Genomic DNA, 5,927 nt, shown 5'->3' with positions numbered 1-5,927 from the left:
ATCAGCTCAAAGACAAAGAGAAGGTTGAGATGATCGCAACTGCACCTCCATCTCCTCTTAAAGGACAGAAGACAAATTTTACCAAAGAAAATCTCTCATTCACTGGTAAAGGAACTCCATCTCCCAGATCAACGAATGATGATGATTGGTATCAGGCAATCTCTCAGATTGAAAACTCAGTCTATGCCATATCCAAGACTGTTACTAGTCTCAAAAAGAATCAACAAACAACCAAAACAACATCTCTTTTCTGAGACAATCAATGAGTGCTGAGCTAGGTAAACTTCAAGAAAAAATTTGCACTATTGGATAAAATCCTAGTAGACTCAAATCAACTGACAAACTCACTGTCTCAACTGCAAAATTCTCATCAGTCTTTGGAGACAAAAGTTGACAACTTGAATGGATTTGTTCAATCTTTTCACACTTCATTTCAATCAAATTTTCAAGGAATTTCTCGGTAACTCAATACTTTGGCAAGCTTATCTCAGAATATTTTGCGAACTCAACATGAAGCTCAAGCTCTACATCGTTATACCTCAGCATCTCATCAACCATCTCGCAACTCATCATTGCACAGATCCTCTTCCGATCAAAGATAGTTTATCTTTTATTGCGTCGAGATTATTATGTTATCTACTCTTGTATTTCTCCTTTCGGATCTTTATTTTTCAGTTTATCAAAAAGGGGAAAGATTTATAAGAACTTGAAGATTTACAAGAACATTGAAACTGAATTTGTATGACATTGAATATCAGTTTATCATGCTAAGTCTCAAAGTTTTGATAAACACCAAAAATGGGAAATTGTTGGGAAATTTAGTTTTGGTATTTACAAAAGAAAGCCAAACTAATTGAGCAACCAAAAAGAGCTAAACTGATATTCGGAAATGATGACGTCACTATCAACAACCGCATGGCTAAGGGATGCAAGTTACTTTGCTAAACTGAATCGCTAAACTGATAACGTCATTATCAACGACCGCGCTCAAACTGGCTAAAGGGATGCAAATCAGTTTACCTTGCTAAACTGAATCCATCAGTTTACCCTTGCCAAACTGACTGCATTAGTTTACCCACAATAGTTTACTACCCTACTATTTTGGATAAGATCATCCGTACTCTGACAACTCTGCAGAAGGTAGTGCCGCTATACTAAGGGAAATGTTGGCTCCAAAATTCGTTGATGAAAGTGACAAATCCAACGGGAATAATTTGGAACTTATCTGAAGAATTCAAATTGGATTTGTGACCGTTGGAAATCCAAAGGGTATAAAATAGAGATATTGATCGATCAATACACACATACGCGAAAACGCTCTGCTATTTCACAAGAGTATTCAAAGCATCAAAAGCTCAAGATTTGATCAAGGAACTCGAAGCACAAATGCTCTAGTGTTATTCTGATCATTGCAGGATCATTTTTGTGCAAAGGATTTCGAGTTGCATTCATTTTATTGTATCATCAGTCTAGAACTGAAACTGAAGTGTTGTACTAGGAGTTCTTGTTTAGGCAGTGTCTAAGTCCTAAACCGGATTGGATTTGTGCAAATTAATTGTATAAATCAAAGTCTTCTAGCGATATCCTTTCGAGGTGAAAAAGGGGACGTTGGAGTGTTTAAAAATCTCCTAACATCCATAAACAACTACTTGTATCATTTCAGTTCTCACCATTACCACACACCCTAAACTGATATTCACTCAGTGTTTTTAAATCTGCAGCTTTACATATTTCCGCACATATTTTGTTTGCCAAACTGCTTCTGACACTAAGATAAGCCTTGAACTCATTCATTAAACCGATCGAGTTCAATATTTCCTACTAAACTACTTGAAAGTATATTCACCCCCCTCTAGACTTTCAACCGATCCTAACATATACATAAAGTATATGTTTTTTTTTTTTTTTATCCATGTAATTGTAATATTTTAATATAAATTTTTTAACAATATATTAATATTATTTAAGCAAGGAATAAATTATTGTCATCAAACAATAGTATATTAAAATGTTTTACAAAATAAACAAAGATATAAATTCAGCACACAATAATTTTACTTAATAACTTCTATTTTAATGACCTCTATTTAATTCTATAACATCCATTTTAGTTCTATCTTATTATTAATTGTGTCAAATATTTTGTCATTTATAATTTATTTGTTTTTTTTTCCTTTTGTCCATATATTTCTAATACTCTTATATAAATTTTAAATAATATATTAATATTATTTAAGCAAAGAATAGATTATTGGCATAAAAAAATAGTATAATAAATTTTTTTCAAAATAAACAAATGCAAATAGTAAAATTATATAGCATTTTGAAAATTTTTTAAGTGTGAATAAAATTCACAAAATAACATTAAAAATTTTCAAGTTTAAACAAACTAACATTAAAAAATAAATAATAAACTAAACCAAGTGAAAAATTTATGAGTAGAACAAATATATATATATATATATATATATATATATATATATATAAATATGACTTCAAAAATATATATATTTAATTTATTATCTATATCTATACCTATATAAAAGAGTGAATAAAAGGTCACAGTTTTACCATTGTGAAATAACAATGTTGTCCTTTATTTACACTATAAATAAAATCATATAAAAAATATAGGGTTATAAAAGTAAAAACAACACTTTAGTTATAGGACATTGTTGGAGATCCAAACTCTAAAGTTTTGGTGATAACAAGTCAAAACAAAACCAAGTAATAAAATAATTTAAGGACCAAATCTATTCATCTAGATCAAATGTCCGAGATATCAAACCGATCAAATATATGCCAGATCAAATGCCCGATATCAGGATAAACCAATCAAATTATAAACTGCCAGATCAAGCGTCCGATATCCGGATGAACCAAGAAGACTTTCAACGGATTATGCAGATCGATCCAAGACAGATCAAGTAGCTAACAACCAGATCAAAGTCTCACTTCTAAGTAACCGTTGTTGAGGTTGTTGAAGAAAAAAGAAAAAATTATTTAATAATATTTTGAACGTTGATCTGCCTCCATCAAAGTCAAGATTTGTGATCTATTTAATAAGATATGTTGGGAGCTCATTGACAGAGATTGTTGGCGGCTCACTGGCTACTTTTGAAGATTATAAATACTCGAACATTTCAAAGATTCAATACGAGACCAAGAGTGAAAAACACAAGCTATCAAAATCAAAGTTCATTCAAATTGAAAAGCCTTCACTCAGCATAACTCAGATACCCATATCATCAGATCAAAGTCTCGACATTCTGAGTTAGAGAATATTTCAAAGATCGATCAAGTCCAAAGAAAGCAACATATAAAATCGATCCAGATCAAAGCCATTCACAGCTTTCCAGATCAAATCACCGAAGCACATTTGTAGCTTCATTGTGTAACTCAAAGCAGAGATTTTGTTCTGCTTCGAGAGAGAATATTGCTAGGAGTTCCTTTCAAAGGATTTATTGGATTAGATTTGTACAAAGCCTTGTATAAATCAAAGTCATCTAGTGGAATCCTTCTGGAAACATAAGAAGTGGCGACGTAGGAGAATTCATCTCCGAACATCCAGAAACAACTCTATCTCTTTTCTTACTGCACTTACATTATTCTATCTGTCTTAGCCGTACAAGTATTCAATCCGCGAAAAAGATTTCTTCCGCCTGATAATTTCGGATCTTTCGAGCAGATCAAAGTTTTAAGCAACAAAACTTATGTCTGATTTTCACAAATCAGATCAAAGAAACTTTAAATTTCAAAATAGTGTATTCACCCCCCTCTACACGTATTTTCCGATCCTAACATGTGGTATAAGGGAGGTTCTTGCTTATCACCTGAATCGTCTTTTAAACTATGGCATCCTTAGCTATGACATCATTTAGTAAAATTCCGATGTTCTCAAAAGAAAATTACGATGACTGGAAAATTCGTATGCAGGCACATCTATCAGCACTAGATGATGACATGTGATTCATAGTAATAGATTACCAATGAAGATTATGAAAGTTAACACTACTGTTTCTATTACTGAAGGTGCTCCACAGATGATAAAAAAGCTTCGAGCTGAATGGAATTCTGAAGACAAGCAGAAAGCCAACCTGGACAATGTAGCCAGAGACATACTATACAAAACTCTGGACAAGAACTTATTTAGCAAGATCAAAAGCTGCACTACTGCCAAAGAAATATGGGAGAAGCTCACCCAACTATGTGAAGGAAACGATCAAACAAAGGAAAACAAACTCATGGTGGCCATTCAAAAGTTTGACAACATAAAGATGAAACCAGGAGAAACAATGAATGAATTTGATGAAAGATTCAGCAGCATTATGATCGAGCTAAATGCACTTGGAAAAAGTTTATAGCAACCGTGATGTAGCACTCAAAGTTATGAGAGCTCTACCACGAGAATGAGATGTGAAGACAGTAGATATGAGAGAATCCAAAGATCTCAATAAGATCGAACTACATGATCTATTTGCAGATCTCAAAGCTTATGAGTTCAAGCTGGGAGTTCGAACTGAGGAAGACACATCAACATCACAAGTTACCAAATCTCTCATTGCAGCAGATGAAATCCTATCAACAAAAACCGCATAACAAAATCAGTAGTGATGCAATGTAACTATTTGTTAAGAAGTTTGGAAGATTCATGAGGAAGAATCACAATAATTTCCAAAGAGCTAACAGATCAAGCTTCAAACCAAAAGAACCAGCTGAAGAAAATTGAGCTTGTTACAATTGTGAAAAAGAAGGACACTTCATAGCCGACTGTACCAAACCCAAGAAGGATGAGAAAAGAACATCATACTAGAAGAATTCAAGAGAAAAAAAGGAAAGATTCAGCAGGAAGACAGAACAAAAGGCCCTATTAGGAGATGAAAGCAACAGAAAATGGGCTGAATCGGACTCCACTTCACCCGACTCAAAAAACATCATCAAGTGAAAGTGAAGATGAAGCTGTCAAATGTCTTATGGCTAATGACGCTGATATTCTAGATGATGGAGAGGTACTTGACTTACTTCTGATGAATTTAGTAAGAAAGATCTTATTAATGCATTAAATGAGATGGTTAATGATTATCGTATGCTATCTCATAAGTTTGATAAATTCAGAACAAATGGAAAGAGCTCAACAGATAAGTCAGATCAAAGTAACTCAGATGAGTACACTGGATCAAACAGTCTAAAAGCTCAGATAAGTTTGTTAATGACTGAGAACAATGATATGAGAAGTAGGCTTCAAGAAACTTTATCTGAAAATCAGAGATTAACAGATCTAGTAAACTCTTGGAATAAAGCATCGATATCCTTAGATAAACTTAGTGGACATGCAAAAGCAAGCTGAAGATAAATCTTGCTTAGCCTACATCATGAATGAAGGAAGTTCATCTATCTCAAGTACTTAATCCTGCCTGGAAAATAACAACTTTAAATACATGAAGTTTGTGAGATCCAGCACGATATATGAACCAGAAGATTCCTATGACATATTCAATACCGTAACAGAGTAAACTCGTTATACAGAGGCTGGGATATGTTGAGCCAAACAGATCTAAGTCTCGATGGACTAAACCTAGATCAAATTGGTCTGGATTTGGTCTTGAAAGGCAAAGAACTTCATCAACTCAACATAAACCACATTCCAATAACTCTTATAGTAAAGTATTGGAAGTCAAACAGAAACAATCGATATGATCACTACACTTGGCATACACATCACAATACACAAAGGTCATCAGATAAATCTGTTATTTCCAAAGGACAACATCATGGAAAGTCTGTAAGGATAATACAAGTATGGATTCCAAATAGATTAATCCAGCATGGACCCAAGTAGGAATGGGGACCAAAGTTATTTTACTTTATTTTTGTAGGTAAACAAAAACGAACTCATTAAGCAAGCAGTCTGGTACTTGGATAGTGGA

The sequence above is a fragment of the Henckelia pumila genome, chromosome 2 (assembly GCF_033568475.1).
Source record: "Henckelia pumila isolate YLH828 chromosome 2, ASM3356847v2, whole genome shotgun sequence".
In the NCBI taxonomy this organism is placed as follows: Eukaryota; Viridiplantae; Streptophyta; class Magnoliopsida; order Lamiales; family Gesneriaceae; genus Henckelia; species Henckelia pumila.
Note: the sequence above shows the minus strand (reverse complement) of the source record.